Source organism: Myotis myotis, unplaced genomic scaffold (genome assembly GCF_014108235.1).
Source record: "Myotis myotis isolate mMyoMyo1 unplaced genomic scaffold, mMyoMyo1.p scaffold_m19_p_2, whole genome shotgun sequence".
In the NCBI taxonomy this organism is placed as follows: domain Eukaryota; kingdom Metazoa; phylum Chordata; class Mammalia; order Chiroptera; family Vespertilionidae; genus Myotis; species Myotis myotis.
The window spans coordinates 175,234,807-175,252,397 of NW_023416324.1; the positions used below are offsets into that span (position 1 = coordinate 175,234,807).

At 42.4% G+C, this 17,591-nt stretch overlaps 1 long non-coding RNA gene and 3 other non-coding genes across 5 annotated transcripts; all 4 read right to left on the bottom strand.

Moving 5' to 3' along the window:
- Window positions 1-226: 226 nt before the first annotated feature.
- LOC118675028 lies at window positions 227-15,843 on the bottom strand. 2 transcript variants are annotated; one of them, XR_004973791.1, is made up of 4 exons: window positions 15,389-15,843; window positions 11,714-11,880; window positions 10,111-10,244; window positions 227-906 (listed from the first exon to the last, which is right to left on the bottom strand). It is a non-coding gene; the product is annotated as an uncharacterized LOC118675028 (long non-coding RNA). The 2 variants fall into 2 exon arrangements; XR_004973790.1 differs by having other exon boundaries at window positions 10,142-10,244; window positions 15,389-15,841.
- LOC118677930 lies at window positions 8,913-9,042 on the bottom strand. The gene has a single exon (XR_004974636.1). It is a non-coding gene; the product is annotated as a small nucleolar RNA SNORA63 (small nucleolar RNA).
- Window positions 9,650-9,836, bottom strand: LOC118678069. The gene has a single exon (XR_004974737.1). It is a non-coding gene; the product is annotated as a small nucleolar RNA SNORA81 (small nucleolar RNA).
- Window positions 10,329-10,459, bottom strand: LOC118677931. The gene has a single exon (XR_004974637.1). It is a non-coding gene; the product is annotated as a small nucleolar RNA SNORA63 (small nucleolar RNA).
- Window positions 15,844-17,591: the final 1,748 nt, after the last annotated feature.

Here is a 17,591-nt window from a genome sequence, read left to right on the forward strand (position 1 = left end):
TCTATTCCAGTTGTCCTTAAAATATCAGCACAACCAAACTTAAGTGTAAAATTCTGAACACAAATGGTTGCATCTGTGCCAGGCCTGCAGTCTCCTAATCAGAGTCAGTAACTATTTTCTGGGCACCTCCTGTAATTTTCTTTTCTTGGTTCCACCCCATCACAGGACCCAAATCGTTTTACGCAGTTCAGAGAGCTGTAGCAAGGATGGTAGTAATTGTCTTTTATTTATTTTTATTGACTTCAGAGAAGAAGGGAAAAAGAGGAATAGAAACATCAATAATGAGAATCATTGATTGGCTGCCTCCTGCACACTTCAACGGGGAGAGAAATGCTAGCAGAACCACTGTCAGGGAGTGGGCCCAGACCACTGCCACTGGGGCTGTCTGGGCATTTGCAGCCTGGAGGGAGACCTGTGCCACCTCACTCCACCCCAGTACTCTCTCCCACCCCTCCCCCAGCGAGGCTGCCCCATCCACAGCACAGCTCTACTGGACCAAGGAGGGTCCCAGCCTCTAGGACCTGCCTCTCCGAGGCTGCCCCTGTCTGTGCGGGGCCCCTGCTGAGGTTAGATGGGCACATAGAGAGGCCCTGTGTATGATGGAGGAGATGATGGGTACAGCAGGCCCCTGCCCTGTGCAGAGGAGAGAAAGGAAGGCAGTGGGTTCTGAGAATGGCCTTCGGTGAGTGCCTCTGTGTCCTCGGCTCCCGGCACCTTCCTGCTCCAGGTGTACCTCGTGTGGCTTCATCCAGCGGCCAAGCCCCGGAATGGAGGGAGGATGTGGACTGTGCCAAACCACAGGAGCAGAGGCAAGACTGTGGGGGAGCGAATGCCTCAGTGTCAGCTCTGGGGCCTGCTGGCATCAGGGAGGAGCACACTGGGGCCACTGTCCTGCGGACGGGCTTCCTGGAAAGAAAGTTTGAATATGTGATGGATGTGGGGAGCATTCAGCACACATTCAACTCAACCAACGGTCAATACATGCGGATCCACTCTGTGCAGAGCCCGTGGGGGATCCTTCGTGGGAACTGGAGACGAGTGGATGTGAGCTCCCCCCTCGAGGTCTGAGGCCTCTCAAAAGAATAGGAAACAGATCCGCAGGCAATTTACACAGCGACACAGTGCCAACTGTTACTGACACCAACGCCCTGGGCTGGGCCCGCTGGTGAGAAGAGGATTCTGGCCTTTGGGACAGTCAAGTTCCATCCAGTCAGCGTTTCACAAACACGTGTTTGGTTTATGCATTTTAGACGTGTCAAGCTTAGGGCTTGTGTGACACATGTAAGTGAAGACATTCACGTGTGGAGCTCAGAATTTATAGAAAAATAAGTCAGGATAAAGGCCGTGGACGAGACCACCAGGGAGCAGGTGTGGGGAGGAAAGCCCAGCCGAAGGACTGTGGGTGGAGTGGTTGGCTGGCAGCACAGGAGGAGGCAGCCAGAGATGGTGCATTATGTGAAGGGGCGATGCTGTATTAACAGAGACGTGACACACAGCAGGTCCTTCTGCAGCCATGATGATGGGGTGCAGCATGAAGGTGCCTCTGCCAGCTCACCAGTGAGAGGTGCTTTCTGTAGCTGAGGTGGCATGAGGGTGACGGCATCTACCCAGCCCGAGGATTGCTGAGCTTAGCCCTTCACGCACGTAATTGTTATTGCAGTCAGTCCTCACTGCACCCTTCCAGGCAGGAATGGCCTGCGGTGTAGAGAAGGTGGGTCACTTGCCCAGATCCTGTGGCCGGCCGGAAGGAGGTCAGGATTCCAGCCCATCCCTCTCAGCTCAGGCCTTGCATGAACACTCAGCAATAAGCTTGTGTCCATACGCTTCCGTTGTGTTAGGCGCTAAGCGGATCAGCTATCAACCCTGGTATGATGTTTACTTCTGTGTTCTCTTGGTTTTAGGTCTTGGTCATCTCTTCTCACGGCTATTAAGACTCACCCTATTTACTGAATTTTCCCCCTAAGTCTGCTTCTCTCCACCCTTTCTCTGCCTTATCTATCCCTCCTAACTCTGACATGCAGATCACAGCTCCTCTCATCTTGAAGCCATCACCTTGGTGTTACAAAGTTCTTTTCTAATAGTTTCTGTGGCTCCCTTCTGTTCTGCAAATCAAATTCTTACCTTTCTTCCTTTAAAGCAGCCATTGTGCCATCTGCTATCCTCATTTTAGTCAAGTCACCATCATCACTGTTCTCTGTTTATTTCCACTGTATTTCAAAACCTTTGTGTACTTTCTCCCAATAGAAGTAACGGTACTTGGTTCTGAACCATGAGGCCTTCTGCCGTTTTTTCCTCTTTCAGGGGCTTCCTTGGGAACACAGGCTGCTGCAGGAAGTCCTCCCAGACTGCTGCCCGCTTCCCTGGTGGTGTGTGTACATGGGCACCAGGGCCGGCGTTCTGGGCCACTCTTTTAATCCTCATCTCTCATCCACGCCCTCTCCCCTCCTCCCAGTAGAAGCTCCATATCCTCGCACCAATCCCTTGACTTATTCAGAGAATGTTTATTTATATGGGGTGTTTTTTTTATCTGTGTATGAGACTACGTGAAGGTTTTATTTTGTGTGAATGCCACTTTGGGGGTAGGGTGTAGCTCTATATGGTTTTTTAAGTGCAGTCCGACATGGGGACCTGGACTATAGACTTGTGTTAGCATTTGCACACACACAGAGTATCTAATAGAGTGGGTAGAGCCAAGGAACAGATGTATTTGTTCTCTAACAATGAATGAGCTTATTTGTGAGTTAATGCCAGTGGGTTTTTATCAAAATACCAGCTATAAATTATTACTCTTTGTGGTTTGATGGGCAAATAGCATTTTATGCTGAGGCAAAAAAACCAAACCAAAACAAAACAAAAAAACCCTGTATATTTTGTACTGGGACCAAATAATATGAGTACTAACACATGGGACCTACAGAAAGAATGGAAGGATTGGAATATATGATGCAATTGTAGAGAAAAGTAAAAGAAAAAAAATAAAGCAATCATAGATTTAAAAGCAGTTTTCACTTTGCTTGCTAATAACTGAATGAACTGGTGGGGGACGGGAGGGAGAGTGATCAGCAAATAAGGTTATGTAGATAAATTTCCTCTGGGGACAGCCTTGATTACTGTATCCCTTTCTCTCCTCTCTCCTCTCCCAGTTCTCTCTCTGACTCAGCAGCATTTGCCACTTCAGGTTCCCATCCCCACGTGGACCATTTCTCTTTCTGGGGGAAATCCTGTTACACAGTGGAGGACAGCTTGCCCCTTATCTAGTGAAGCAATGTTATTTAGCAAAGCTGAGATGGAGGGTCAGGAAAGGGGTATGTTACAAAGAAAATGAGAACAAGCTCGGACAAGATGCAGGTGGGAGGGAGCAAAACATAAGTGACTCCAAACTTCACACAGTGAAGCAGGTTCTTTGCTTTCTTGGGTCTCTTCTCTTGGCCCTGCCCCACCTGCTCCCCTGCCCTCCCATCCTGATGGGAGCTCCCGGAAGGGCAGCCTTGCCAGGGCTGGGAAGGAAGGGCAGGGGAGGACCTCAGGGAGGGACCAGGGCCTCAGCTGGAATTTATGAGGTTACGTGGTGAACCCCAAGTCTCGGGACTTCAGTTTCTTCTTCTGCAAAATGGGGAGATGATTTCTCCCTCATAGGTTGTTGTGAGAGGTAGAGGGTCAGTACATGTGTCAGGCATTCCGAACGTGCCCGCTGTGCAGTAAACACACCCATGTTAGTGACTGTTGCTAGAGTGGGCAACGGAGAGGTTTGCTCCTTAAGTGGGCGAGCACAAAACAAGAACTGTGTCTAAAAGAGCAAACAGCCCTGTCAACCAACAGCTGTGCTCAAGAGTGAATACAGAAGGCCAAGCTTAGAAAGGCAAATGGTTGACCTCTACGAGGCCTACTTTATAGTTCAGCTTCTTTGTTTCAAAATCTGCATAATCAAGCTCATTAATGGAAAATTTTAATGATTTTTAGCATAATGTCTTTAAAATATAACAGTACTCTATAATCCCCATGCAACCAGTATCCTAGGCAAAGACTCAGGGCTTGTCTGTGTGTTTGTTCATTCAGCATTTCTGCCTTTAGTTTTCCACACCAGTGAACAGAAATCCACCCCCACGTGTAACTCGTGAGGAAAAGTAAACACTTAGTTTATGTCCGTGGGGATCTTGTTGCTGAGCACACAGCAGATCTCAGGTGGCCAGCAGTGAGAAATGGTAATGTAACCCATTTCCTCTTGCCCACATCCATGCCAAGCTGGAATTTAAAGTGTTTGGACTAACACTGAATCACGAACTAACTTATTCTTTGTGGAGCCATAACCCCAAAATGGCCCTAATCGCGGCATAAGCTAACATTTCATAGCTCAAGTCATAGTCACAAAACACCCAAGACAGTTACTGAGTACAATTTTGTCTTTTCTAGAAGAGTCATACTATTGAAACTCCCTCAAATTCGAATTAATAAGTGATATAACAACTAAGAGCATCCTTAATTTTCCACACTTAAAAAAATGAGTTATAAATTGAACTTCAGGTTGTTCCCTTCCTACAGAAGCAGATAGGATAAGCAATCACTACCACATAGCAACCATTTATGCTTTTCAGCACCAGTACAGTGGATTTACTAAGACAACCTACCAAGTCGAAACACAAGCTTTCCAGTGAATTCTAAATGATTTTTGATTTCTCTGAACATGCCCATTTGGCTCCTGGACTGGTTTTAGCAGGGGCACATTTGTTTAATGGGGAGCAACAGATCTCCAAAACAAGGTAGGAAAAGAAATTTCTAGAATGTGGAAACTGATGTAGCTAGCATAAAGAATTACAGGTAATTTTCTGTCTTTCCTTTGCCAACCTTGGGAAAGACCCAAGAATTATCCTACCATGGGACATGAAAGGTTAAAAGTAAAAGTACAAAATAGTAAAATGGACTCTTACTGTAACTGCCTAGAAATCTTCATCATGGGGCACTTTGAATATTAGACTTTTAATATGAGACTACAATTCCTATGAAACTGTTCAGACTAGAGTAAGAGAACTAAAATTTCCATACAGAGAATATAGGGCTATTCAGAGGGGCAGGCTTCATGATAATACTTTATTTCCCCAATAAGGAGGAGCCTGAAGCCAGAAAGGAATAATTAAATGACTTAGTTATTTTTTTTCCTGATAGTCCTGGTCCTCCTCCTCTAGTCTTCCCTTTGGATTATATCACCTATTCTACGAACACTGGGGTTTGTTTTTGTTACGGCAATGCTCAGAAGGGAAATGGTCCTTTTACAGTAGGAGAGAATCCCTCTACTGGTTGTTTCTTCAAATTGCAGGTCAGCACTCAATGGTTCAGAATTTTTTTTTTTTTTAAGTGAAAATATGTATTGGATATAGTAAGTGTAAGTGTTTTTCAGTGAAACCTGTTTCCGTTATGTATTGATGAATGCAGGATCAAGATTACTTGCCTGTCTGAAACCTTCAGCACCCGTGGGCTGCATACAGTCAGCCACAGAATTAGGGTGAGGCGAGTGAGGCAGGTTAAGTAAATGTTGGGTAGGATCCTGTCTCTATTTAAATTCTGATATTTTGTTTATTGTGGATTCTTGCATTAATTTTGATTTTTAAAAAGAACTTTACATTTAAATAGGATTGAATTTTATTACTGCACTTTTTTATGCCCCCTTAAATGTTGTGCCTCAAGTGAGCGCCTCGCCCTGACCTTCAGTATGTGTCTCACAGAGGGAATGGAGAGAGTGGGAGTCTGGGAATCCAACACACACATGGGAATGAGAAGCTGACAATGTGTGACTCTTCTTCTATCTCAATGCAGGAAGTAAACGCATCAGCTAAGAGTGAGGAAGACAGTCCTCAGAGAGGGGAGACTTAGCATGGCTGGTGAAGAGACTGGGAGAGGGAGAAGGTCGGGACAAGTGAAGGACAGTCACACAGCACGGAGTGCCCTGCCCACAGCTGGGTATGGCCATTGGCAGGGATGCTGCCTATGGGTGTCACACCTTCCCCAGCAGCCTGACGGGTGTTGTAGGAGCAGAGAAGACGGGGTGACCTGAGGTCTGGGGCTGTTGGAAGGATGGGAACCGAGGAGAGGAGGGCGAAGGTGCCAGATGGTTCCTCATCCAAGGCAGGGAGGTGGGTCAGGAGCTTGCTGGGTGGGGTGAGGGGGTTGGGGGCAGGGAGAGGGGGGCAGAGTGTTCTAAATGAATATAGAGAGGTGGTGGTTGAAGATGAGTGTCCTGGAGAGTATGTGTACTTGAGTTTAGAATTTAGAGGGAATGAAGTTCCAAGCGAAGCCACATAAAGGACTTTCTTGCTGATAAGTTGTCTTGTGTGTAGTAGAGAGGAAATGTAAACACAGTGGTGCATACATCATAAAATAAGGCTTCCTTAAACTTTCAAGTGTCTTTTTAAAAATATATATATTTTTTTATTGATTTCAGAGAGGAAGAGAGAAGGAGAGAGAGCTAGAAACATCAATGATCTGAGAGAATTGTTGATTAGCTGCCTCCTGCATGCCCTTTACTGGGGATCAAGCCCGCAACCAGGGCATGTGCCCTTGACCGGAATCAAACCCGGGACCCTTCAGTTCGCAGGCGACACTCTATCCACTGAGCCAAACCAGCTAGGGCATAAAGTAATATTCTGATGATATGTCATAGAATTGTATACTTGAAATCTATGTAATTTTATTAACCAATGTCACTCCAATAAATTTAATTTAAAAAAATTTCCTCCACTACAGTGTGGTGAAAGTTTGAGTGTCGTGAAGAATACTTGTGGCCATAGCTTTTCTCCCAAATGTTCCTCCTCCTGCCAACTCTGAACAGAAGGAAAGTTATTCATAGGAATATTACTTACCAAATCCTACGGGAACTACTATCAATATGAGCTACTTGTTAACCATCAGTGGCTATTTACTTGCTAAGATTATATAGAGTACTTGTAATTAGAGCACTAGATGCTCATCACAGTATCTAGGGAAAAATGAAAGTTTTCTTTTGTAGTTAGTGCCAAAGAATTCATCTGGCTGCAAGAGCAGATTCTATCAGGTATCTTGAGTATTATTACTTATAAAACAGATGACAGTATTGTGTTTGGGGCAGTGAAATTAAATCCCATACCAAAGTGGGCCAAGAGCAGGTGTCAGCCTGGGACAGATGTCAGCACCAGGGACAAAACAAAAAGAATAGTCATGTAATCCTTTGAACATATTTGGAACTATAAACTGCAAATATAAATTCTGGATTGGTAACTATCATTTAGGACTATGCTGTCCAATATAATAATCACTAGCCACATATGGCTATTTAAGTTTAAATTAATTAAAATTAAATAATTAAAAATTAAGTAAAATTCAGGTCCTCAGTTGAATTAACCACATTTCAACAGCCACGTGTGGCTCGTCACTGCTGTGTTGGGCAGCACAGACAGAGAGCATTTCCATCACTTCAGAAAGTTCTACTGGACAGACTCGATACAGCACTTAAACCTTTTCCAGTATATGTGGGTTTTTCGGTGGGGGTAGGGAGAACTCCAAAAATTTTCTATGGTAACCCATATTTATCACTGTTTCCTGATCACCTCATACACTGTAACACAAATCACTGAAATATGTTTACCATCACAGCTCTCCATTCTACCAATGCACATAATACAACCAATTAAAATGTGTTGGCTGGATCAAATAACCAGGACAAGAGAAAAACAAATATGGAAACACTAACTCTTTATCCAAACATGGTTTCACTTATGAATGCATGTCCGAAATCAGGCCAACGCCATTTCTGAGCCCCATCTTGTCACCTATTCTCATCAACTATTATATATTTTTTAAAGTTAGTTTTACATTAGTAGCAAGGTATAATTAAATTTATGTAATGACTCTGACCTGTGCTAGAGTCAATAAAATTGCTACCAGAAATGCTGAGAAAATCCCAGTTATAGAGTAATCACCAAGAAAGCACAAGATATGAGCAACATGACTAAATAATGATGATGATGATGATAATAATATATAAAAAGACTTGTGCAAGTTAAGACAACCAGATCTAACAGCATTATTGATTTTTTTAAAAAAATATCAACTGTATAAAGTCCATAATCTGGACTTTTTATTTCACATTTGCTTTCCCTCTGTTCTGGTCAACCATGAATCTTCCAAAAGTACCATTTTAAATACATCTTATCACATTACTAGGTGATAAGATTATTTTCTTGATTCTTTATCTGATTTTCGAGGTTGTTTGCCCAACAAAAATCACACTTAAAAAGCGATCCATGATTGCAATTCACCGGAATGAAAACAAGTAATTCAATGAAGATGGCAAATACTTAACTGAGAATATAGTTTTCACAAGTATTGGGCAGGTCATGGTTTATAACCATAGATCCTAGTTGTACATAAAAATCATGAGCCTGAGACATGATAGTATATATACACATTCTGATTAAAAATCAACTGCTGAGCACGCTTCTGGGCCACGGAAGAGTCATGTACTGCACAGCCGGCATAAAGCTCGCTGTGGGGTGCGGTCTTTATCCCCCCTACATAGCTTGAGCTGACAAAGGCGACTTAAAATTTTCCCCTCAAAACCAATTGTTGGGAGATAAATATTATAATTAAATAAGGAATTGAACTCCCAATAAGTCATAGAAATCAAAATGTGGGTTGTCCCTTATCTCAATTCCCTCTTGATAATGTCTCTATCTGTTACCACCTGCACAGTATTAACAGACTTAACGCTCAAGAGCCGCTGGTTAAACAGACAAGAGTGGTGAAGACTGGGAGGGGCTGGTGCGTGGAGAAGGAGTCAATGGGGAAAAACAAACAAACAAACAGGACATCTGTAATACTTTCAACAATAAAGATAAATTTTTAAAAAAAGAGTCCTAGTCCACTCAGCGTTTAAGCTGGGAAACATGTGTGAGACCACACATCCCTGGTGGCTACAGCACCGGGCCACAGGGCTTGGAAGGAAACAGTTTTATTTTGAGCAGAGTGCAAAGACAATGCAGCACTTCGCAGCTACATTGTAACTAGATCCTGCTTCTATTTATTAAGGAAATAATTAGACATTAAGTGTCTTAATTAGCAATACTGGGGAATAGCCTTCTTATCACATCAGAAACTGAAATTCCTGGCACATATTTTTCTCAGAAGCCAGTCTAGCCCTAGCCAATTTAGCTCAGGAAATAGAGCACTGGCCCAAGGGCTGAAGGGTCTTGGGTTCGATTCCGGTCAAGGGCCTGTACCTGGATTGCAAGCTTGATCCCTGGCCCTGGTGGGGGAGCGGGTGGCAACCGACTGATGTCTCTTTCACATCAATGTTTCTCTGTCTCTCCTCTTCCCTTCCATTCTCTCTAAAATCAATAAAAAAATATCCTCTGGTGAGGATTAACAACAACAAAAAACAAAAACAACAAAAAGAAGAAGCCCATCTACCTTTGCCCCACGTTCTGAAAAAGAACAGCCTATGTACTTGCTGGTCTCTCATAACTCACAAAGAACATACAATTTCCTTCCCTACAGTATTTTAGAGGAAAATCTCAGAGTTCATCTCAGAGTCACAATAAAAAGCCATTTGATTTCTCTCTCATCCCTATTATCGGAAGAGACCAGTTAGAAATTCACTCTATTAATTTCGCCTAAATACAGATATTACTGTACCTAATCTAAGAATAAAATGCCCTGGACTTAAAAAAAAAAAAGTTAATCTTATTTTTTCTACTAACCGGTACCATTATTTTCCTTCTTGTGTTTACTCTGCTAGCTTTATTACAAATACTATACATAGACATGATACTAGGCTCTGCTATTTTAGCACAGAGCTTAAATAAGAAGGTTAAAAAAAATCGTGGGTAGGCTGGCTGGTGTGGCTCGGTGGATGAGCATTGACCTATGAACCAGGGGGTCATGGTTTGATTCCCACTCAGGGCACATGCCAGGGTTGTGGCTTGATCTCCAATGGGGGACGTGCAGGAGGAAGCTGATCAATTATTCTCTCTCATCATTGATGTTCTATCTCTCCCTCTCCTCCCTTCCTCTCTGAAATCAATACAAATATATTTAAAAAATCCTGGCTACAGTTTTTTAGTATATCAATTAGAATAACATTACCCTCTTTCAAAATTATTATAAAATGTTGAACCTTTCAAGGGTCAATTCTTCCTTCTTCACCAGAATTTGAAATGGATCTCATGAATTGATGACTTGCAACAGATCGACTGGCATCAGGCAGAAAGCAGCACAACCTTAAAAAGAGACAATAACTAATTATGTTGACACATTAATGAAGCAGCGATAATAGTTTTCATAAATAATACTTGGAGAAAAAAATGTTTGAGACCAAGCGTCCCTGTCTTACTACGGAAATGAGTCAGACAGAGATTGTAGGAAACACTTACTCTCAGCAGGGGGTGGGACAATATAGCACTTCACAGCTATATTGTAACAATTAACCCAACCTGCCAGCTACAAAAAAATCATGTCATGATTTACTTGTATTTAATTTCTGGTAAATCTCATGGATTTGATCTCTCAACTCTTGGCTCAACATATTTATTTGCTTCATCCCAAACAAGCATCTTGATCCATTTTGGAAAATTAAAAAATAAGTCTTACTTAAGTGTGGGTTGTGCATAGAACCTTCCTTCCAAAGATTATGGTAGGGACTGGCAGGGAAGAGGAACTTTAAGTGGAGAAACCTCACAAATACTACCTCAGCCAGGTGAGCAAGGTCAATACCAAATCAAACCCTTGATGTAATGAGAAAATGGCACTTTAACTCTGTGGTCTTCCTCTCCAAAATCCCTAACCCAAGTCTAAGCTTAAGAAAAACATCAAATTTCAAATGTATCAGACCAATACTCCTCAAAACTGTCAAGGTAACCAACCCAGGTGGGATCCTGGAACAGAAAGACAGTAGGTAAAAATCAAGGAAATCTGAATAAACTCTGGACTTTGGTTCAAGATAATGTACCAATGTTGGTTCATTAATTTTAACAAATGTACCCTACTAATATAAGATGTTAATAATATGCCTAACTGGGTGCAAGGTATCTGGGAACTCTGTACTGTCTTCTCAATGTGTCTGCAAATCTAACACCATTCTGAAAAAATAAAGCCTATGAAAGAAAAGTCTTGCCAGATGGCGTGGCTCAGTGGTTGAGTACTGACCTATGAACCAGGAGATCACAATTTGATTCCTGGTCAGGGCATATGCTCAGGTTTCGGGCTTAATTCCCAGTGTAGGGTGTGCAGGAGGCATCTGATCAATGATTCTCTCTTATCATTGATGTTTTTCTCCCTCTCTCCCTTCCTCTCTGAAATCAATAATAATATATTTTTTAAAAGTTTTAGCCCTAACTGGTTTGGCTCAGTGGATGGAGCGTCGGCCTGCAAACTGAAGGGTCCCAGGTTCGATTCCAGTCAAGGGCATGTACCTTGGTTGCGGGCACATCCCCAGTGGGGAGTGCGCAGAAGGCAGCTGAATCGATGTTTCTCTCTCGTCGATGTTTCTAACTCTCTATCCCAACTATTCCTCTCCCTTCCTCTCTCTAAAAAAATCAATAAAAATATATTAAAAAAAAAAAGTCTTTGTATCACTTCTAGATATTTATGCATGGCAACTGGCTTAAACAATTAGGCTAATTATTTTTCTTTACCATATCCCACATATTATGGTTAAAAAATACCCTAGGAAAAACATGGTAATACTTACAAAGATATCCTCTATTTAACATCTCCTGTTCTCCCTGGAGTACCAGTAACCAGTATGTGCTGGGCCAGTCTGCATTTTTGCATTTCATTTTTGAACACCAATTCCACAAAGCAGGCATGACAAGTTGTTCCCAGACAGTATTCAAGAGCAAGAGTTATCTTTTGGATCTAAAAGTCAAAAGCTTTAAGTCATTATGTTGCAGAAATAAAGGCTCCATCAAATGATTTCCGAAGCACACGGCTAAATGCCAAACTGTTCATATTCAGTTTAAAATTCTGGTCTGCAAGCAGCTTTTGTACAGCACAACACAGAATCACTTCCAAATTTACAACTACTCAAACTGCTTCATGATAGACTCCTTTTAAGTGTCTCATTTTTAATTAGATTTTTGTGCCTTTTCAAACTTGGGATCCTGTTTCTTAAAGATAAAGTATCAAAACGAACATTTCCTAGATAATTCTTCTGTGTGTAAGACATGTAAATAGTGAACAAGCCCTGTGTTAACAGCTCCAAGGCAAGATGTTCTGTATGTATTCACTGATTACCATTCACTTTAAAAATAAGTACCTTTTCAATAGGAAACTGACTATACAGTCTTGATCTAAATAAAGCCTACAACTTTGTTGGGGCACAGGGCAGGCCACCCCAAAATATCCCACCATGGCATACTGATTACTTTGAATTAAAGTTACTTGACAAGCAGCTGGTGCAGGAAGGGCCCATTACCCTGGCTTGTTGCCTTGAACGCAGGAAATACACCTCTGCAGTTAGAGGTGCACTCCTTGCTGCAGGGAAGCTGAGGGAGACACCCTCATCACCAGAGGTAAGGAATCCAGGGCCGAAGAGCTTACATAAACAAACCATATTACTCCTTCACTAACTTACTGCCCAAGCCCAAACTCACTAAAGAGCACCCAAACCTAAGTGTATTTATCTTGTCACTTCTTCGAAAATATATTGTTTCTTTGTCTAAAAAAGTAAAATAAGCTGGCTGGCTCATCATTTCTCAGAGCATCTTTACAGTGGAGAGTCCTCACAAATATTACCTCAGACAGGTGATCAAAGTCAATACCAACAGTCAAACCCTGGATGTAATGAGATCCCTGTGATGCGAGAGGGAAAGGAATCATAGACTTTGATGGAAGTTGGAAGGACACAGATGAAGGTGGATGGACAGAGTTTCTGGCAGGAAGCTTAGCTCAGGTATTCTATTATCACAATGACATTGAGATCATTTGTTGAGAATGGCTGTAGGAGATTTCAGGGTTTTGAAAAGAGTGAAGAGGACTTGAAACAGCAGTTGCATAAAATGGAAGAATGAAAGGCCAGGTGAAGTTGACTACCATGAACTAATTTTTTTTTTTTAACCAAATCTTCCTAGTGTACAAGTTTTTCCAACTCTTCTAGGAGGTTTGCTGTAGGTACAAAGAAGCCATATAGTTGGATTCATCCATGGTTGAAGTTTCCTCTGGTGGATAATATCTAATAGTCATTGATAGCATTTATAAATCTTGGGAGTGAGGGAATAGATTCTTGTTAGTTATGAAATTACAAATAAACCAATGGCCAGATATGTTAAGTGATTTGTTTATGATCACTTGAGTAATAAAGAGTGGTTGCAAAAATTAGAACTTGACTCTTCAAAATTACATATTCCTTTCTAGGTGGTGAAAATGCTTTGTAGTTTTTTGGAGAAAAAAATGAGAAAAGTTCCCAAGAAGAATTTCAGGGAATAGTTATTAAGTAAACGACTTTAACACTGTAAACCCTGAGGATATAAAACAATATACAAAAATGTAAAAATTCTAAAAGCCTGGCCTCTAGTGTTTAAAATATACTCAGTATACCTCACTGAAAACAGCCACTGATTATACACCATTTTCTGACTTCCACCATAACCCTGTAGTCATTTTTGATGCTGGTAATGTTTCTTCTTGTTTACATATAACACAATAAAAATGAAAACATATAAAATTATACATGAGGAGCAATGAAAGATACAGATATATAAATATTTATATTAGTTCAGATATTTACAGATATTTGATCTGGTAAAATTGTTATATTACAGACTAAAATGTCTGCTTTAATTATTATTAAACAGTATGTTTATTTTCACTGAAGTTCAGGATATCCACAATATCCTTAACTGCTTGGCTTTTTTCAACTTAAAATTTAAAAATGTAATGATTATCTAATGACTTACGCCAAAGACCCACACTTATCAAAAGTCCAATTACAATGGCTAATAACAGGTGAATTGCTTTTAATGTCGCAGACAATGGACAAGGATTTAATTCAACAATCCCTTGAAGTGGAAAATTATTATCATCTCTACTGTAAAGAGGAGGTAACAGGCCCAGTGAGATTAGGTAACTTGCCTACTGCCTTCCAAGCGCTGGAGCTGGGCTTTGAACCCAGGTGTGTCCCATTCCACAATTGGAGCTTCAGCTTCTATACACGATACTACTTTAACCCTACCTTTAGCAGTGGCTCTCAACCTTGGCTGCACATTAGAATCACCTGGGCATCTTTTTAAAATCCTGATTTCTGGGCCCCATCCTCCAGAAATTCTGTTTCTTTGTTACCAATGTTGTGGCCCCACCCCATTACACAGAAACAAAATTTCCGGAGGATGAGGCCCAGAAATCAGGATTTTAAAAAGATTCCCAGGCGATTCTAATGTGCAGCCAAGGTTGAGAACCACTGCTTTACAGTGATGTATGGATCTCTTGCAACACATAAATATAACCGTCTCCACGGACATCAGAGCCAAGTGATATGCCACTGTGATTTACTATATAAAATGTATTTCCAAAAACATATAGTAAATAACCATTCTTTGACAGATTAATACAGTTACTTCTTCCCAAAAATATAAAGTAAATGCCACAGTGGGGAACTTGAATATAAAACAACTCTCAGCCCTTCTGAACGATAAATTCGCTTTTGTTAACTAGATTCATTACAACAACGAGAAAGAATCCCCCAGGAGTCTTTCTCTGAACGGCACGCTGATGAAGGACAGCAGAACTGAAACGGGGTTTCAAGGCGTCCTGGCCCCCTTGGGGTTTCATCACCGCAGGGATGAGCACCGCGCTCCCCGCACAGGGAAGGCACCTGCCAATGGTCAGGATGTGTCCAAGGGTCACTCCTGCCTGGGGCTGCCAGGTACAAAACAGGACGCCCAGTTAAGTTTCCGACAAATAACGCTGTTTTATATTTTAATTTTATTTTATAGTGGGGGCATATTTATTCTCAAAGATTATTTGTTGTTCATCTGAAATGTAAATGTAAAGAGCATCCCGTATTTTTATTGCTAAAGTTGGCAACCAACCCCTGGCGAGGTGCGCATAAAAGATGGCAGGCCCGGCGCCATGCCCCCCACCTCGTAAATGGGGAAACTGAGGCCAATGGCAGGCGGAAGGGAGCGGTGGGAAGGGGAAGAAAGGGAAGGGCTGGTGGTAGGAGGGCTCCCTCCGCAGGTGGAATTGGAAGCAGACTTCCCTGACTTGCAGATTCTTCCCTCTCGTCCTCCTCCTCTCCCACCCTCGGGTACCCGCGCATCTCTCATTGCGAAAGGGAGCCAAACAGCACAGGCCCCGCCCCTGGGCAGGAACCCTACCTCCCCGCACCTCCCTCTTCCCCTCCCTCCTCCCCACACACACCCGTTACCTCGGGCTCGCGACACGCTGCCGCCGGTCCGCTCAGGCGCCACCAGCAGCACCGACATCACAGAGGTGGCCGCCGTGCCCCTGGATCCCAGCAGCTGGTGGACGTGCAGCTCAGACGTCCTCCCGAGTCGTCCCTTCATCCCGCACAGAAGTCTCTTGTCCTCCTCTGGCCACCGTCCAGGTCTGGGCCGAGAAACTAGCCAATCCGAGCGAGGCATTCGAGAGGGCGCCTCGCCGTTCACACCAATCAAAGGACCGAGCAGGTTCTGTGGCGCTCGGCCAATCGGACCGCGCGCCCGTCGCGTGTGGTCCCGCCTCCTCAGCTGGGCTCCTGCGCCGAGGGGTTTGCTGGGTCCTCAGCCCCCTGAGCAGCCGGGATGCTGTCCGTCCGTCCTCCTGCGGCCCCGGGGGTTCTCTCTCTCTTGGGCTCTAGGGCGAGGAACCCCCATGGCCTTTCATCTCTAGAGCCGCTAAGGGCAGAGGGTAGCTGTCGTAGGATATAAAAGAGTGTGGGATAAGAATACAAACTTTTGGGTGTTCAAGAATGTGAAAAACATGTTTTTAAAAATTCTCTTTTTAATCATCTCAAACACAAAATTACAGAATTTTAAGACAATTTTTCTATAATGCTATTTTTAAAACAGATATAATTGGTATATAATATTGTGTAAGTTTAAGGTGTACGTATACAATGGATTTATTTGATACATTTATGTATTGCAGTAAGATTATCACCACAGCCATAGCTAACACCTCTATCATGTCACAGACTTATTCTTTTTTTGTGATAAGAATATTCAAGATCTAATCTCTTAGCAACTTTGAAGTATATAATAACCGTGTTGTTGACTATAATCACTACGCAGTGCATTAGATCACCGAACTTATTCAACTTCTAGTTGCAAGTTTGTGGACTTTTTTTTTTAACCTTTATTGTAGAAAGTATTACATATTGGACTTTATTTTTTTTATAGCAGTTTTAGGTTCACAGCAAAATTGACCATAGATAGAGATTTCCCATATACTACTCGCCACCACACATGCATAGCTTCTCCCATTACCAACATCCCTCACCAGAGTTATGATTAATGAACCCACATTGACACATTATAATCACCGAAAGCTAGAGTTTATATTAAAATTCACTCTTGGTATTGTACTTTATGGGTTTGGACAAAAATGTATAATCCCATGGAGAGTAGTTTTACTGCACTAAAAATGGGATCTAAAAGCCCTGTGCCTGACTGTTCTTCCCCCACCCCTCTTAACCCCTGGCACCCACTAATCTTTTTACTGTCCCACCAGCAATGAATGAGCACTCCTGTTGCTCCCCATCTTCACCAGCATTTGTTGATGTCTGTGTTTTGGATTTTGGCCATTCTAGCAAGTGTGTAGTGGTATGTCATTGTCATTTCAGTTTGCAAGTTCCCTGAGGACATGTGATGTGGAGCATCTTTTATTTTTATATTTTTCTTTTTGGAGCACCTTTTCACATGTTTATTTGCTATCTGTATATCTTCATTGGTGAGATGTATTTTACAGTCTTTGGTTCACTTTTATAATCAGGTTGTTGGTTTTCTTACTGTTGAGTTTTAAGAGTTTGTATATTTTAGGTAACATTTCTTCAGCAGATAAGTCTTTTGTAAATATTTCCCCCCAGTCTCCAGCTTCTTTTTATTCTCTTGTTAGTGTTTTCACACAGCAGAAAACCTTAATTTTAATATGGTATAGTGTGGGGAACCGATATAGGGTTAAGCCTCGGACTGACCTGTTGGCAAAATTACAAGTCCCAGCTTAGAGGGCTCAGTCCCCTTAGCATAATTAGGCTTGACCTTATAACACTTCCTAGATCTTATCTGGGAAGCTAATGGGCTGAGGGAAGTGCAGGAAGTGTAACTATGGTCAAAACAAGTGAAACTCACAAGTACTATGTAACTATGGTAACCACTACCTTGTTTACCTCTGACTATAAAAGGTTGATGTGGCCTGAGCACCAGTGAAAGTCTTTCCTCTTGTGTTGGACTTACCCGCCTGGCCCCCAATATTCCCAAATTATCTCTTGTCTTTTCTCTTTCATTTGTGTGTGGCTCCTCTTCCAGATCCTGAACCCTGAACCACACAGGACATGGAGGGAACATTTATAACATCTGGCGCCCAATGGGAAATCTGGAAGTGAAGGTTTCGCTAGAGCAAAAAAACGAAGT